The sequence below is a fragment of the Scyliorhinus canicula genome, chromosome 8 (genome assembly GCF_902713615.1).
Source record: "Scyliorhinus canicula chromosome 8, sScyCan1.1, whole genome shotgun sequence".
NCBI lineage: Eukaryota > Metazoa > Chordata > Chondrichthyes > Carcharhiniformes > Scyliorhinidae > Scyliorhinus > Scyliorhinus canicula.
The window spans coordinates 154,588,745-154,607,017 of NC_052153.1; the positions used below are offsets into that span (position 1 = coordinate 154,588,745).

At 50.2% G+C, this 18,273-nt stretch overlaps 1 protein-coding gene across 8 annotated transcripts in view; it reads right to left on the reverse strand.

The window, feature by feature from the left end:
• LOC119970604 (ceramide transfer protein) overlaps window positions 1-18,273 on the reverse strand; it is a 179,923-nt gene that overhangs the window by 61,346 nt on the left and 100,304 nt on the right. The gene's annotated exons all lie outside the window — the stretch shown is intronic.

An 18,273-nucleotide genomic window follows, 5' to 3' on the forward strand; every position in this document is an offset into this window, starting at 1 on the left:
CACCATCGGCACCCACTAGCTCTCCAGGATCATCTTCCACCAGCCATGACCAGGGTCGTATTATGCAAAATCATCTTGACCACCTTCGATCCAGGTGACTGCTTCTTTGACAATGTCTTTGTGATGGATTCTCCACATCAGCTGGGAGGGCAGGTGTACTAACATCAGCATCCTTGAAGGAGCCAAGAGCAATGGCATCGAGGCCATGATCAACCAAAGCCAACTCCACTGGGCTGGCCATGTGCTTAGTATGTCAAGAGCCCTGACTGTCAAAGCAAATCATCTTCACCCAGCTCAAGGAAGGCTCTCGAACAAGACAACAACAGTGGATGTACTTCGCAGACACTTTGAAGACCAACCTCAAGTGATGCAACATCAATGATAACACCTGGGAGACCCCTGCTCAGAAGAGACCTACTTGGAGAAACCTGCTGATTGAAGGGACACAATTCTTCAAGGACACATGACAGCAAGCGGAGGCCTGGAAAAAGAGCTTGCAACCTAGAGTTCAACAATGAACCCCATCTCATGGAAACACCTGTTAAGTGTACGGTCGAAGGTGTGGATCTAGGATCGGACCCATCAGCCACGCAAGGACCCAAAGAACCGATGACCGGTCGCAGAGTTTCTTAGGTGGACAATCATTCTCATTAGCAAGTGATCGTCAAAGAGACCCTGCCTATCTCCATGATAATGTGAATCACATGGGCTTTGTATCCAGAAAGAAATAGTGCTTAGCTATCCTTGAGACACTCGGGTCTCTTTTATCTTGGAAGTAAATTGACAGTTTAAAGCACAACTGTTTACAACCTCACATTTTCAGTACCATTCTAATTTGGGAGACTCTGGGTCTGTCCACTGTGAGCACACGGGCTTCTACCATTGTCTGCAGGTCACGTGACCCCCCCTCATTTTACCTTAAATTAAAAGCACAGTCCCAAAACAATCTTATAAATGTTATAATTGTTACAATATTACAGGAAAGCTATGATTTCTATTGGAGGGGCTGCAGAGTGGATTTACCAGGATGTGGCCAGGGATTAAAATATTTAACTGAGGAACAATTGAACAGGCTGGAGTTGTTTTCCTTGGAGCAGACATGGCTGAGTAATGGATGTACCTGGGTGGAGTACATAGGGATAACCTATTTCCCTTTGCAGAGGTGTCAGAAATTAAGGGGCATAGATTTAAAATAAGTGATGGAAGAACAAGAGGAGAAATTAAACTTTGTTCACTCAGAGGATGGCGATATCTGGAAAACTGTCTGAAATGGTGGAAGAGATAAACTCTTACCACAATTAAAAGGACTGCCTACTTGAACAGCCATGACCTCCTGGGCTACGGATGAGGCGCAGGGAGGTCGGATTTGACGGATTGGCTTTCAGTTGATTGCTATGGACACAATGGGCTGAATGGCCTCATATCATACTGCAAATTTTTTATGGTTTCCATGATTTCCATCAACAAATCAGAATTAAAAGGTTGCCTGGGGTGTAAGTTTTGTATGGGGACATTGAGCTACAAATCAAAAACTGTCAACTACATTTACAGATTATGTAATAGTTTATTTCTAATCCTATTTCTAAGTAAACAAAAATCAACAGGTGAAACTTACCTTTACTTTTTTTTAAAAATTAAAATAAATTTCCAATTAAGGAGTAATTTGATGTGACCAATCCTCCCATCTTGCACATCTTTTGGGTTGTGGAGGTAAGGCCTCCGGAGATACGGGAGAATGTGCAAACTCCACACAGACAGTGACCTGGGACTGGGAGCAAACACGGGTTCGCGGTTCGCGCTAACCACTGCGCCACCCGAAATTTACCTTTCCAAGCACAGCTCAGAGCAGGAATATTCACTGCATGCAAACTACCCAAGAGAGCCATTACTGCCAGAAACCCTTTCTGTACTGGCCAGAACTAGCCACTCCTCAAGAAAGTAGTCTCAACTTTTCTCTCAGCTTCCTATGGGTGTTTCTTGCACATCTACTGGGCACACAATCCTCTTAGCCAAAGAGTAAGTTCTCCTTTAAATATAGGGAGCATTTATTTCATTTTTAATGGGATGAACATGCTTTTTGATCACAATACTGGAAAACTCTGACAACTGGGAAAATAACCCTGCAGTTAATGCTGTAAGGAGAGGGACATAGAAATATATTATCAGAATCATAGAATCCCTTCAGTGCAGGAGGCCATTCAGCCCATTGAGTCCACACCGACCCTCCGAAAGAACACCCTACCTAGGCCCAATCCCCATACCCCACCTAACCTTTGGACAGTGAGGAAAAATTGTGTGTGTGTGTGTGTGTGTGTGTGTGTGTGTGCGCGCGCGCTTCATTGGAGGCGGAGATCATGGAAGGTCTATGCAAGTTGCTGCGGTCGAAGGTAGAGGAACAAGAGAACAGGTCAAGACAACAGAACCTGCGGATTGTGGGTCTGCCAGGAGTGGAGGGAACGGACGTCCGGTTGCAGCTATGCCGAGCTAAGCCGCACGTTCGGTAGCTCCCGCCAGGAACGGACTTTTGGGCTCTTTTAAGGGCCCCCAGCAGTACTTGCTCGACGGTTCCTGACGTGGGAAGGTGTCTGCAGCGGATCCCCAGTGATCTATGGTCTTGACCAGGAGCGGGGCCAGCAGAATAGCGGTGGCAGCGCCTAAGAAAAAGCGGGGGAAGGCAATCAAGATGGCGGCCGGCGGAGGCCTCGAGGAATGGAGGCAGTGGGCACAGGTGCAGCAGGAGACTCTCCAGCGCTGTTTTCAGGAGCTCAAAGTGGAGCTGCTGGACTCGCTGAAGGTGAATATGGACAAGCTGCTGGCGACGCAGACAGCCCAGGGGGTGGAGATCCGGGAGCTCCGACAACAAGCCTCTGAAAGAGAGGATGATGGTGGAGATGCACGAGGCGCTCCACAAGAACTGGCAGGAGCGGTTTGAGGAGATGGAGAACCGGTCGAGGCGGAAAAATTTGCGGATCCTGGGCCTCACGGAGGGGCTGGAAGGGTCAGACCTGGGGGCCTATGTGGGCGTTTTGTTGAATTCGCTGATGGGAGCTGGGTCCTTCCAGGGGCCCCTGAAGCTGGAGGGGGCCCACAGAATACTGGCCTGGAGGCCCAAACCGAATGAGCCGCCACGGGCGGTGCTGGTGCGGTTCAACTGGTTCGTTGACCGAGAGTGCGTGCTTAGGTGGGCCAAGAAGGAGCGGAGCAGCAAGTGGGAGAACACGGTAGTGCGGATCTACCAGGACTGGAGTGCGGAAGTGGCCAAGCGGAGGGCCGGGTACAACCGGACGAAGGCGGTGCTCCACAGAAAGAGTGTGAAGTTTGGCATGTTACAGCCGGCACGTCTGTGGGTCACCTACAAGGACCGGTACTTTCATTTTGAGTCCCCGGAGGAGGCGTGGGCCTTTGTGCGGGCCGAGAAGTTGGACTCTGACTGAGGGTCGGGTGTTTGTAAAGAGCTGTGTTAACTTTTGGTGGGAAGAGTCTCTGTTTTATGCTGCTTCATGCTGTTTTAAGCTGGTTGTGTGTTGTTTCTCGGGGGGTGGGGTGCTGTCTTTTTTTTGCGGGGGCGGGGTCGGGCAGAGGGAAAGCGTGGGCGTTTCTTCTGTTTCCCATGCTGAGGGTGGATGGGGCGGGGTCGGAGCTGAGAAGCGCAGGCTTTTTTCCCACGCAAGGGCGGGAGGGGGAGGAGGAGGGTCTGCTGATGGGTCTGGAGGAGGAGTAGCAGCCCCACGTTGGGAGGGGTCGGAGGTGTGGCGGGAGCTGCCGGGTTCAGCAGAAGTTAGCTGGCTCACGGGAGTGCTACGGAGGGAGTAACGCGGCTGGGAGGGGTCCTAGCCTGGGGGGGGGGGGGACCGGGTTGCTGCTGAAATGGCCAGGAAGGAGCTGGAGTATGCAGGGGGAGCCGGGGTGGGGGTTTGCCACCGCGGGGAACGGGCCGAGCGAGGGGCGCTGGCCTGGGGCGGGCAGGAGATGGGTTATGGCTAGTCGGCAGGGGAGGGGGACAGGGAGCCCTCTGATCTGGCTGATAACTTGGAATGTGAGGGGGCTGAATGGGCCGGTCAAATGGGCCCGGGTGTTTACGCACCTGAAGGCAGACGTGGCTATGCTCCAGGAGACGCACCTGAAGGTGGCAGACCAGGTTAGACTAAGGAAGGGCTGGGTAGGCCAGGTGTTTCATTCGGGGCTGGATGCAAAAAATCGGGGGATGGCGATTCTGGTGGGAAAAAGGGTGTCGTTTGAGGCGTCAAAGGTGGTGGCTGACAGTGGAGGGAGGTATGTGATGGTGAGCGGCAAGTTGCAAGGGGAGCGGGTGGTGCTGGTGAATGTCTGTGCCCCAAATTGGGACGATGCGGGTTTTATGCGGCGCATGTTGGGCCCCGCACTGGGTAGACCTTGGGCTGGGGGAGGTGAGGGACCAGCACCCGCTCTGGCGCCTGGAGGTGGGACTGCTGGCGGATGAAAAGGTGGACGGGCGGGTTCGGGGGTGTATCAAGAGGTACTTAGAGGCCAATGATAATGGGGAGGTCCGGGTGGGGACGGTTTGGGAAGCATTGAAGGGAGTTGATTTCCAGCCGAGCCCATAGAGAGAGGGTAGAGCAAAGAGAGAGTGAGAGGTTGGTGGGGGAGATGGTGAGGATGGACAGGAGATACGCGGAGGCTCCGGAGTAGGGACTGTTGAGGAAGCGACGTAACCTTCAGGCCAGGTTCGACTTGCTGACCAGCAGAAAGGCAGAAGCTCAGTGGAGGAAGGCACAGGGAGCGGTGTACGAATATGGGGAGAAGGCGAGTAGGATGCTGGCGCATCAGCTTCGTAAGCGTGACGCGGCCAGGGAGATTGGTGGAGTGACGGATAGGGGAGGCAATGTGGTGCGAAGGAGGGTGGACATTAATGGGGTCTTCAGGGACTTTTATGGGGAATTGTACCGGGCCGAGCCCCCGGTGGAGGCGGGGGGAATGGGGCGCTTTTTGGACAGGCTGAAATTTCCGACGGTGGAGGGGGGACAGGTGGAGGGGCTGGGGGCGCCGATTGAGCTGGAGGAGCTGGTCAAAGGGATAGGTAGCATGCAGTCGGGGAAGGCGCCGGGGCCGGATAGGTTTCCGGTCGAATTTTACAAAATGTATGCAGACCTGCTGGGCCCCCTGTTGGTTAGGACCTTTACCGAGGCAAGGGAGGGGGGGGGGGGGCTTTGCCCACGACTATGTCACGGGCGCTGATTTCCTTGATCCTTAAACGGGACAAGGACCCCCTGCAGTGTGGATCATATAGGGCAATCTCGTTGTTAAATGTGGATGCCAAGCTGTTGGCGAAGATCTTGGCCACAAGGATAGAGGACTGTGTGCCAGGGGTCATTCATGAAGACCAGACGGGGTTTGTGAAGGGAAGGCAGCTGAACATCAATATACGTAGGCTTCTGAATGTTATCATGATACCGGCGGTAGAAGGGGAGGCGTAGATAGTGGTAGCATTAGACGCAGAGAAGGCCTTTGATAGGGTTGAGTGGGGGTACTTGTGGGAGGTGCTGGAAAGGTTTGGGTTCGGGGAGGGGTTTGTCAGTTGGGTGAGGCTGTTATATGAGGCCCCGATGGCGAGCGTAGCCACGAATAGGAGGAGATCGGAGTACTTTCGGTTGTATCGGGGGACGAGACAGGGGTGTCCCCTGTCCCCCTTGCTCTTTGCGTTGGCAATTGAGCCCCTGGCCATGGCGTTGAGGGAGTCGAGGAATTGGAGGGGTCTGGTGCGGGGTGGGGAGGAGCACCTAGTGTCATTATACGCAGATGACTTGTTGCTTTATGTGGCGGACCCAGTGGGGGGAATGCCGGAGGTGATGCAGATCCTTAGGGAATTTGGGGGCTTTTCTGGGTACAAGCTCAACCTGGGTAAGAGTGAGCTGTTCGTCGTGCACCAGGGGGATCAAGAGGAGGGGATTGGTAGGCTCCCGCTGAAAAGGGCAGGGAGGAGCTCTCGATACCTGGGAGTCCAGGTGGCTAGGAGCTGGGGGGCCCTTCACAAGCTTAACCTCACTAGGCTGGTGGAGCAAATGGACGAGGAGTTCAAAAGATGGGACATGTTGCCGCTATCGCTGGCGGGCAGTGTGCAGTCCGTCAAGATGACGGTGCTCCCGAAGTGCTGCATAGGGCCCACATGACTGGGACAAGGATGAGTAGGTTTTTCGGGGGCGAAGACAGGTGTAGGTGTTCGGGGAGCCCAGCGAACCACGCCCTTATGTTTTGGGCATGCCCAGTGCTGGGGGAGTTCTGGAAGGGGGTAGCAAGGACGGTGTCGAGGGTGGTAGGATCCAGGGTCAAGCCAGGCTGGGGACTCGCAATTTTTGGGGTTGCAGTGGAGCCGGGAGTGCAGGAGGCGAAAGAGGCCAGTGTTGTGGCCTTTGCGTCCCTAGTAGCCTGGCGGAGGATTTTGCTTCAATGGAAGGATGCGAGGCCCCCAAGCGTTTTTGGGGGTTATTGTGTTTTTTCTTTTTGTTGTTGTTTTTGGTATGTTTTTGAAAATCTTAATAAAAATTAAGGAGTGGAGGGAACGAACATCACAAATTATATTTCAAGGATGTTGGCCAGGTTGGTGGAGCAGAGGTGTTGGACAAGGAGGTGGGCTGGACCCATGAGGCAGAAGCCGAGAGCAGGGGAGCCACCGCGACAGTGATTGTGCGCATGCACAAGTTTTTGGACAAGGAGAAGATCATCAGGTGGACCAGGGTGAAACGAGTCTGTGAATGGGAGGGCAGTCGAATCCGGAACTGGCTAAAAGTCAAGCAGGATTGAACAAGGCCAAAGTGGGTCTGTACAGACAACAGATTCGGTCTGGGGTGTTGTACTCGGCCAAACTCTGGGTAACTTATGGCGGCCAGGAATGTTATTTTGGAACGGGAGAGGGGTGAGGGAATGTGGAAGGGAGTCTTCAGGCAGGAGTCACCACACTAGCAAACGATGCTGGTGAACGGGAGGAGGCCATGATGGTTGGGCAGTTTGCGGGGGCGGGGGCGGGGTTTAAAATGTGGCGTGCAGGTATAGTGGATGAGCGGGGTCATGGGTGCGATGGGGGCCATCTTGGATGGGTGCTCGAATGCCAGGGTGGTACTGCCAAGGGCCAGGGGGCAAGGAGGCCATGCCCATAAAATGAGGGTGGAGGGAGTGCAGGGCAGGTAAGTGGGGATCTCTGGGAGTTGGAGGGGTGATGGGTGGGGTTCCTGGAAGGGAGAGGGTGCTGTAAGCGGACTGGGGGGGGGGGGGGGGGGGTTTAAAATGTGGCGTGCAGGTATAGTGGATGAGCGGGGTCATGGGTGCGATGGGGGCCATCTTGGATGGGTGCTCGAATGCCAGGGTGGTACTGCCAAGGGCCAGGGGGCAAGGAGGCCATGCCCATAAAATGAGGGTGGAGGGAGTGCAGGGCAGGTAAGTGGGGATCTCTGGGAGTTGGAGGGGTGATGGGTGGGGTTCCTGGAAGGGAGAGGGTGCTGTAAGCGGACTGGGGGGGGGGGGGGGGGACCCCATAGCAGGGTGTCCTCATTTTGGGGGGGGGGGGGTATAAAGTCTGACAACACCAGGTAAAAGTCCAACAGGTTTGTTTTGAACCACTAGCTTTTGGAGCGCACCTCCATCCTCAGGTGAATAAGACCGGAGGAAGGAGCTGTGCTCCGAAATCCAGTGATTCAAAACAAACCTGGTGTTGTCAGACTTCGTACTGTGCCCACCCCAGTCCAACGGCAGCATCTCCACATCATGGCTCATTTGGGGGAGTATGGTAGTGTCTATGTGTGTGGGGGGTGACATTATCCATGGCTGGGGAGGTTCCACGAGCCGGCTCAGAGATCGGGGCAACATTTCAAAATGGCGGCCTAATCTCGGAGTACCGCTCCCCAGTGATAGAAAAAAATTCAAATTCCAAGTGTGGGCAGTGGGGAACTTGTCGGCAGGAAAGTTCCTGAAAAACCCGCCACAAATTAACTGAGAATATTTTGGAAGAATCGCACCGGATATCCTACGATGAGTAACACACCTTCTAACCCCCACAAAGCCTGCCCACCATCTACAAAGCACAAGTCAGGAGTGTATAGGAATACGCTCCACTTGCCTGGGTGAGTACAGCTCCAACAACACTGCAAAAGCTCAACATGGTTCAGGACAAAGCAGCCCGCTTGATTGCTCCCCCTTCCACAAACATTCAAACCCTCCACCACCGATGAACTGGCAGCCGTGTGCACCGTCGACAAGATGCATTGCAGTAACTCACCAAGGTTCCTTCGGCAGCACCTTTTAAACCCACAACGACTACCATCTAAAAGGACAACAGCAGCAGATACCTGGGTGCCCCACAACCTGGTGGTTTCCGTCCAAATCGTTCACCACACTGATTTAGATATATATCATTGTTCCTTCGCTGTCGCTGGGACAACATCCTGGAATTCCCACCCGGCAATACAGTGTGTGTACCAACACCTCAAGCACTGCACCGGTTCAGGAAGGCAACTCACCCCACCTTCTCAAGGGCAATTAGGGATGGGCAATAAATGCTGGCCCAACCAGCGAAGCCCATATCCCGTATGTGGATTTAAAAAAAGGGCGAGTTGCCAGCAACGTTATCGCAGGTTTTGATCTCGAAAAAGCAGAAGGACCCACTGGCACGTAGGTCCTACAGGCCTATTTCTTTGTTGAACATGAAAGTACTAGCGAAGGTGTTGGCACGTAGGTTGGAAAGGTGTGTGCAGAGGTCGTCTGAGGATCAAACTTGCTTTGTGAAAGGTAGGCAGCTCTCTAGTAACATGAGGAGGTTGCTGAATGTAATTATGACTGTCGGGAGTAGGCACCGGAGGTTATTGTATCCATGGACGGGGAGAAGGTTTTTGATCGGGTATAGTGGAGGTATCCGTTTGAAACTCTGGGTAGGTTTGGGTTTGGGACGAAGTTTGTGGCGTGGATTTGACTTTTGTAGGCATCCCCTGTGGCGTGTGCGCGGACGAATGAGATGAGTTCGGGGTATTCTGGGTTACATAGGGGAATGAAGTAGAGGTGCCCGCTGTCACCGTTGATATTTGAATTGGTGATGGCCCTTCGGGCATCAGCTGAGTGGCGAGGAATTGCTGTGTGGGGCGGGGGTGGAAGGAGAGAGAGAGAGCGTGCACTGGGTGCTTCTAGAACAAAGATCAATGCAGCACAGGAACAGGTCCTTTGGCCCTCCAAGCCTGTACCGGTCATGATACCACCCTTGGCCAAAACCCACAGCAGTTCCTAGTGTCGTATCCCTCTGTAGCCATCCTATCCATGTATTTGTTGAGACGCCTTTTGAACACCGTTAATGTATCTGCTTCCACAACATCCCCTGGCAGCGCGTTCCAGGCACTCACCAACCTCTTTGTAAAAATCCTGCCTCGCACATCTTCTCTAAACTTTACCCCACAGATCTTAAACCTATGCCCCCTGGTGACTGACCCCTCCACCCTGGGAAAGAGTGCCTGCCCATCCACTCTATTCATGCCTTTCATAGTCTTGTAGATCTTGATCAGGTCGCCCCTCAACCATCTTTCTAATAAAAACAGTCCGAGTCTATTCAGCCTCTCCGCATAGCTAACACTCGCCAGACCAGGCAACATCCTGGTAAACCTCCTCTGCATCTTCTCCAAAGCCTCCACATCCTTCTGGGAATGTGGCGACTAGAATGGTGCGCAATAAACAAAGTGCGGCGGTACCAAGGTTCTATACAACTGTAGAATCACTTGCCAATTTTTATACTCTATGCCCGTCCAATGAAGACAAGCATTCCATATGCTTTCTCGACTTCCTTTTCCACTTGTGTTGTTATTTCAAAGATCTGTGGACCTGTATGCCCAGATCTCTCTGACTAACAATATTCCCAAGAGTTTTGCCATTTACTGCATATTTCCTCTCTATGTTAGACGTACCAAAATGCATTACTTCACATTTGTCCGGATTCCACTCCATTTGCTATTTCTCTGCCCAAGTCTCCAACCTTTCTATGTCCTGCTGTATCCTCTGAGAATCCTCAACACTATCAGCCACTCCACCAACCTTGGTGCCATCCACAAACTTACTAATCAAACCAGCAATATTTTCCTCCAAATCATTTATGTATACTACAAACAACAGAGGCCCCAGCCCGATCCTTGTGGAACACCACTTGTCACAACCTTCCAGTCAGAAAAACAGCCTTCTACTGGTACCCTCTGTCTTTTGTGACCAAGCCAGTTCTGTATCCATCTTGCCATCTCACCGATGATCCCGTGTCACTTCACTTTTTGTACCAGTCTGCCATGAGGCACCTTGTCAAAGGCTTTACTGAAGTCCATGTAAACAACATCCACCACCCTCCCCATATGAATAATTTTTGTCACTTCCTCAAAAAACTCCTCAAATGAGTCAATTTGTTTCCAAATGGGTATACATCCTGTCCCTGAGAATTTTCTCCAATAATTTAGCTACTACCGACGTGAGATTCACCGGCCTATAGTTTCCAGGATTATCCCTGCTACCTTTCTTCAACAGCTGTCCCACATTAGCTATTCTCCAGTCCTCTGGGACCTCACCTATAGAACATAGAACAGTACAGGCCCTTCGGCCCTCGACGCTGTGCCGACCTGTGAAACCACTAAAGCCCATCTACACCATTCCCTTATCATCCATATGTCTATCCAATGACCATTTGAATGCCCTTATAGAACATAACTAGCCAATGAGGATTGGCTATAGGTGAGGTCCCAGAGGACTGGAGAATAGTCAATTTGCTCCCTTGTTTCCCCTCAGAATTCTGGGGTAAATCCGATCAGGCCCAGGAGCCTCATCGACCTTAAATGCCTTTTAAAACAACCAATACCTCCTCCTTTATGATGTCAACAAGACCCAGACTATCCACACACCCTACCCAAGAATTAGCTTCCTCAAAGCCCCTTTCTTTAGTGAACACTGATGCAAAGTATTCATTTAGTACCTCGCCCATTTCCTCTGGCTCAACACATAGATTCCCCCCACTGTCCTTAAGTGGTCCAATCCTTTCCTGGCCACCCTTTTGCTTTTTAAATATGAATTTACCTTAATCTTACTTGCCAAGAACTTTTCATGACCCATCCTAATTTCCCACTTCGGTACCTTCCTACTTTCTTTATACCCCTCAAGGGTTTTGAATGTTCCCTCCCTTCTAGACCGTACAAAAGCCTCCTTTTTCTTTTTGACGAGGTTCACAATTTCCCTCGCCATCCAAGGCTCCCTAAACTTCCCGTACTTATCAATCGTTCTCTCAGGAACGTGATTTGCCTGAATCCTAATCAACTGTCTCTTGGAAGACTCCCAAATGTCCAATGTTGACCTGTCCTTCTTGTACAATTCCCACCTGCCCCGGAAGAGATCCCAATGGTCCAAAAATCTGAAACCCTCCTTCCTACACCACCAGTTTAGCCATGTATTTAGCTGCACTAGCCTCCTAATTCTAGCCTCACTAGCACGTAGCAGAGAGTAATCCTGAGATTACAACCCTAGAGGGTCCTGGTTTTTAGCTCACTGCCTAACTCTCTGAACTCCTTCTGCAGGACCTCATCGCTCTTCCTGCCTATGTCGTCAGTACCTATGTGTACTACGACCTCTGGCTGTTCACCGTCCCCCTTCAGGATGTCCTGTGTTCGTTCATTGACGTCCTTAACCCTGGCACCAGGGAGGCAACATACCATCCTGGAGTCTCTTTCATGTCCACAGAAGCGCCCATCTGTTCCCCTTAGTATGGAGTCCCCAATAACTTTTGTCCTCCCTTGCAGAGCAACAGAGCCAGTTGTGGAGCTATTGTTCTGGCTGTTGTGCCCCCCCCCCCCCCCCCCCCCCCCCCCCCCCCCCGGCCGATAGGCCCTCCCCCACAACAGTACCAGACAGTATACCTGTTAGAAGCTTGGGGTTGTGCCTGGGCATGTTGGTGGATGTTCTGTTTGTTGTTTTCAGGATGGGGTGGGGTTGAGAGTGAGAGAGGGAGGAGGGGAAGACTGCCGACGGTGATGATTCCTTTGTTTTTGGGGATGTGGTGGCCATCTTGGGTGGGCCTGGAGCTGGCACAAGTTGAGACACTGCTGGATTGCCTCAGGATAGATAGAGATTATCCTGGGTTTGGGGGGTGGGAGGAGGAGGTGCCGGAGGCCCCAAGTCCAGTTGAAAACCTGGAATATGAGGGAGTTAAATATTCCAGTAGAACTGTCCAGGTTGTTCGCAAACTTGAGAAGTTTGCAGGCGGATGTGTTTTTTTTTTAAAAAACAGGAGACCCATTTAAGAATTTGGATGAAACGAGATTGCGGAAGGGATGCGTGGCACAGGTATACCACTCGGGTTCTGATTGTAGGGCGCAGTGTTGATTAATAAGAGGGTGGGTTTTTCGGCAAGCAATATATTGGCCAACTCAGGTGGGAGGTACAATAGTCAGTGGGTCGTTAGCCGTGCTGGCCAATGTGCATGCATCAAAACTGGGATGACACGGCATTCGTTAACATCGTGCTGGCGTCGATCCCAGATCTTGATTCACGTCAGGGTGGCATGGAACAGATGGGGGGGGGGGGGGGGGGGGGGGGGGGGGGGGGGGGGGAGAGAGAAGAGGCACACCCGTGGAGCTTGACTGAGGGATAAGGAAGTTTTCTTTCTTTACTCATGTCCATCGGGTCTACTCCCAAATAGACTTTTGTGTTGGGAAATCTCTTCTTCCTGGGGTGAGGGTTGCTCGGTGATCATAATATTGGATCATACACGCACTTTGTAGGCCTGGCGTTGGAGCTGAGCCACTCAAGAGATCCCCGTGGAGACTGCACACGGCATTGCTCGCAGATAAGAGCTTTTGTAAGCGGTTATGCTCTGCCATTTGAGAGTATGTCGAGTTCAACAGGAATGGGGCAGTCTCACTGCCCATGCTCTGGGAGACCCTGAAGGGGGTGGTTGGGGGGGGCGAATAGGGCTAAATCTTGGAAGGTGGAGAGGCAGAGGTGGACCGCCAGTAGTCAATTGCCCAACGCCAGAGTTACTGGTGGACAGAAAGAAATCACAAATGGAATTTGAGTTGTTGACAACAGTTAAGGCAGTGACCCAGCTGCGTCACTGGAGGGGGGACTTTCTAGGATATGGGGAGGCCAGTTGCCTGTAGGCTCACCAGCTGAGGTGTCAGGCAGCTTCCTGGGAGGTGGTACAGGTCAGTGACTCAGGTGACGGGATAGTTTCTGAAAGAAGGTTAATGAGGTGTTTGAGACCTTCTACTGTGGGTTGTATGAGCCAGAGCCTCCAGTGGAAACCTTATCAATGGGATATTTTTTGGATGTCTTGAACCTCCTGGAGGTGAAAAATGAAATGAAAATTGCTTTATTGTCACGAGTAGGCTTCAATGAAGTTACTGTGAAAAGCCCCTAGTCGCCACATTCCGGCGCCTGTCCGGGAGCAGGAGAGAAGACATAAGTTGGAGACACCAATTAGGTTGGAGGAGATCGTGAGTTGTATTTAAGAACATAAGAACTAGGAGCAGGAGTAGGCCATCTGGCCCCTCGAGCCTGCTCCACCATTCAATGAGATCATGGCTGATCTTTTGTGGACTCAGCTCCACTTTCCAGCCCGAACACCATACCCCTTAATCCCTTTATTCTTCAAAAAACTATCTATCTTTACCTTAAAAACATTTAATGAAGGAGACTCAACTGCTTCACTGGGCAAGAAATTCCATAGATTCACAACCCTTTGGGTGAAGATGTTCCTCCTAAACTCAGTCCTAAATCTACTTCCCCTTATTTTGAGGCTATGCCCCCTAGTTCTGCTTTCACCCGCCAGTGGAAACAACCCCCCGTATCTTTCTAAATTCCAACGAGTACAGTCCCCGTCTACTCAACCTCTCCTCGTAATCCAATCCCTTGCAGATGGGCAAAACACCAGGACTAGATGGGTTCCCCATTGAATTTTATTACACAATTTGTGGGTCAGTGGGTCCCACTTCTGCTGGAAATGTTTAATGATTCCGTGTTGCTGGCCATGCTGACGCAGGCATTGATTTCTTTGATCATAAAGGAGGACAAGGATCCCATGGAATATGGGTCAAATTGGCCCATCTTGTTGTTAAACCCTGATGCAAAGCTGTTGGCTAAGGTGTTCGCAATGAGGTTGGAAACCTGCTTACCGGGGATGATTTCAGAGCAGCAGACTTAATTTGTTAAGGGCAGGCAGTTGTCGACCAATATTAGGAGATTGTGAAACGTTGTGTTGTCGCCCTCCTTAGAGACCAAGCCGGAGGTGATTATTTCGATGTACGCGGAAAAGGCGTCTGTTGGGTTGAGTGGGCGTACCTCTGAGATCCTGGGACGGGTTGGCTTCAGGCCAAAATTTATTTCCTGTATTAAGCTTTTGTACAGGGCCCCCACCGCGAGTGTACGTACTAAGGCTCTGAGAGATTGGGTTATTTCCAATGGAACAGGGGTTCAAGACAGGTGTGCACATTGTCTCCACTGCTGTTTGCCTTGGCAATTGAACCTCTGGCCATTGAACTGAGGTTGTCTTCTGGATGGAAGGGGATCGAACATGGGGAAGGGAGCATAGAGTGTCCTTATATGCGGATAATCTATTACTATTCATTACGGGCCCTCTCTCCAATGTGGGGGAGATGTGGAGCTGCTCTGGAAGTTTGGCTCCTTTTCAGGGTAAAGCTGAATCTGGGTAAGAGTGATTTTTTTCCCCGGTGAACCTTCAGGGAGGGGAACGGATCTGGGTAGTTTGCTGTTCCGCCCGACCAAGGCTAGTTTCCGGTATCTGGGTATCCAGGTGGCCCATCATAAACTTAAACTTTTCTGATCTGGTGGATGGGGTGAAGGCCCATTTGAAACAATGGGCTGCCCTCCCGCAGACCCTGGTGGGAAGGGGACAGATGGTGAAGATGAATATTTTCCTATGGTTTTTGTTTTTGTTCCAGTGTCTCCAGTGTCTCCTTCCAAAGGCTTTCTTTTGTAGGGTTAACAAACTGATTTCTACTTTTGTTTTGACGGATAAGACTCCTCGGGTTCGTAGGATGTTTTTGCCAAGGGACAGGCAGTCGGCAGGGTTGGCATCATCCAATCGGTTATGCTATTATATGCAAATACTGATACAATGCGGAGGTGGTTCAAGGATCCGGACTCTGTGTGGGGGAGGATGGAGGAGGTTTCAAGTATAGGGTCGAGTCTGAGGGCCCTGGTTACAGCGCCACTTCCTTTATCCCCTGCTAGATTCTCTTTGAGTTCAGTGGTGATGGTCACTTTGAAAATTTATTTGGGCAGCATTTTAAACTGATCTCCATGAAGCTGTTGGCTCCTATTTTCAAAAGCCATAGATTGTGCCGCCAAAAAGAAAATGCTGGAACATCTCAGTAGGCCTGGCAGAATCTATAGGGAGAGAAAAGAGTTAACGTTTCGAGTCCAGATGACCCTTTGTCAAAGCTGGATTTGTGCCGTCTGGTTTAGATTCATCATTTAGGGCATGGGAGAGGGAGGGGTTGGAGAGATTTGGAGACATGTTTCTGGGGGGGTAGGTGCGCCGGTCTGGACAACATAGAACATAGAACATAGAACGATACAGCGCAGTACAGGCCCTTCGGCCCTCGATGTTGCACCGACATGGAAAAAATCTAAAGGCCATCTAACCTACACTATGCCCTTATCATCCATATGCTTATCCAATAAATTTTTAAATGCCCTCAATGTTGGCGAGTTCACTACTGTTGCAGGTAGGGCATTCCACGGCCTCACCACTCTTTGCGTAAAAAACCCACCTCTGACCTCTGTCCTATATCTATTACCCCTCAATTTAAGGCTATGTCCCCTCGTGCTAGCCACCTCCATCCGTGGGAGAAGGCTCTCGCTGTCCACCCTATCTAACCCTCTGATCATTTTGTATGCCTCTATTAAGTCACCTCTTAACCTTCTTCTCTCTAACGAAAACAACCTCAAGTCCATCAGCCTTTCCTCATAAGATTTTCCCTCCATGCCAGGCAACATCCTGGTAAATCTCCTCTGCACCCGTTCCAAAGCTTCCACGTCCTTCCTATAATGAGGCGACCAGAACTGTACGCAATACTCCAAATGCGGCCGTACTAGAGTTTTGTACAACTGCAACATGACCTCATGGCTCCGGAACTCAATCCCTCTACCAATAAAGGCCAACACACCATAGGCCTTCTTCACAACCCTATCAACCTGGGTGGCAACTTTCAGGGATCTATGTACATGGACACCGAGATCCCTCTGCTCATCCACACTACCAAGAATTTTACCATTAGCCAAATATTCCGCATTTCTGTTATTCTTTCCAAAGTGAATCACCTCACACTTCTCCACATTAAACTCCATTTGCCACCTCTCAGCCCAGCTCTGCAGCTTATCTATGTCCCTCTGTAACCTGCAACATCCTTCCGCACTGTCTACAACTCCACCGACTTTAGTGTCGTCTGCAAATTTACTCACCCATCCTTCTGTGCCCTCCTCTAGGTCATTTATAAAAATGACAAACAGCAACGGCCCCAGAACAGATCCTTGTGGTACGCCACTCGTAACTGAACTCCATTCTGAACATTTCCCATCAACTACCACTCTCTGTCTTCTTTCAACTAGCCAATTTCTGATCCACATCTCTAAATCACCCTCAATCCCCAGCCTCCGTATTTTCTGCAATAGACGACCGTGGGGAACCTTATCAAACGCTTTACTGAAATCCATATACACCACATCAACTGCTCTACCCTCGTCTACCTGTTCAGTCACCTTCTCAAAGAACTCGATAAGGTTTGTGAGGCATGACCTACCCTTCACAAAACCATGCTGACTGTCCCTAATCATATTATTCCTATCTAGATGATTATAAATGGTATCTTTTATAATCCTCTCCAAGACTTTACCCACCACAGACGTTAGGCTCACCGGCCTATAGTTACCGGGGTTATCTCTACTCCCCTTCTTGAACAAAGGGACCACATTTGCTATCCTCCAGTCCTCTGGCAATATTCCTGTAGCCAATGATGACCTAAAAATCAAAGCCAAAGGCTCCGCAATCTCTTCCCTGGCTTCCCCGAGAATCCTAGGATAAATCCCATCTGGCCCCGGGGACTTATCTATTTTTACCTTGTCCAGAATTGCCAACACTTCTTCCCTACGCATCTCAATGCCATCTATTCTAATAGCCTGGGTCTCAGCATTCTCCTCCACAATATTATCTTTTTCTTGAGTGAATACTGACGAAAAGTATTCATTTAGTATCTCGCTTATCTCCTCAGCCTCCACACACAACTTCCCACCACTGTCCTTGACTGGCCCTACTCTTACCCTAGTCATTCTTTTATTCCTGACATACCTATAGAAAGCTTTTGGGTTTTCCTTGATCCTACCTGCCAAAGACTTCTCATGTCCCCTCCTTGCTCGTCTCAGCTCTCTCTTTAGATCCTTCCTCGCTTCCTTGTAACTATCAAGCGCCCCAACTGAAACTTCACGCCTCATCTTCTCTAAGCTGTTAGAGAAGTTCCCGCTCCCAAGGGGAAGATACTTAGGTTCCTGGTGCCTCCTAAGGCCTCGGCATGGTTGGGGGACCTGACGGAATTTTTGCACCTAGAAAAGATCAAGTATATCATGAGGTCGGTGGAAGGGTTCTACTTGAGGTGGCAGCCTTTGCTTTCTTTTCCAGGGACTGTTACCGTTAGCAGTTGGGGTTTTGGGGGGGGGGGGGGATCATCTTTTAAATTGGGTTTAGGGGTTACTTTTTTTTAATTTATGGGATGGTGAGGGGGGTTTTGGTGGACTGCAGGGTGCATTTTTTGAATAAGATGGGGTTGTGGGTGGATGTATTGTTGTATTTATTATAATGAAAACTTTATTTGAATAAAAATATATATTTTTAAAAATACGATCAGCACTGCTTCGCAAAATGACAGGTTTTGCTCAGGCAAATTACAGCTGTGCAAAGTTGTTCCAACAGTTTAAATAGGTAAAATTGGTAAGTATCATGTACAATGGATGGCATGATATCCTTTTAATAAAGACTTTTAGCTATGCAGCCATAACAATATAACTGCATTATTCCCAATCCTTACCTTTAGTCACAACTTGCAGGGGGCATCTGTTATACCTGACTATTTTGTTAAATTGTATTTCAACTTCAAAATGAAAAAGGAGCACCATTACATTAATTGTACACATTTGTGCAGCCCAAAATCATTAATTACAGAAATATAAAAGCATATAACTATTTATCACCCAAATATAGAGTACAACTAATTTCAAACCACCCTTTGC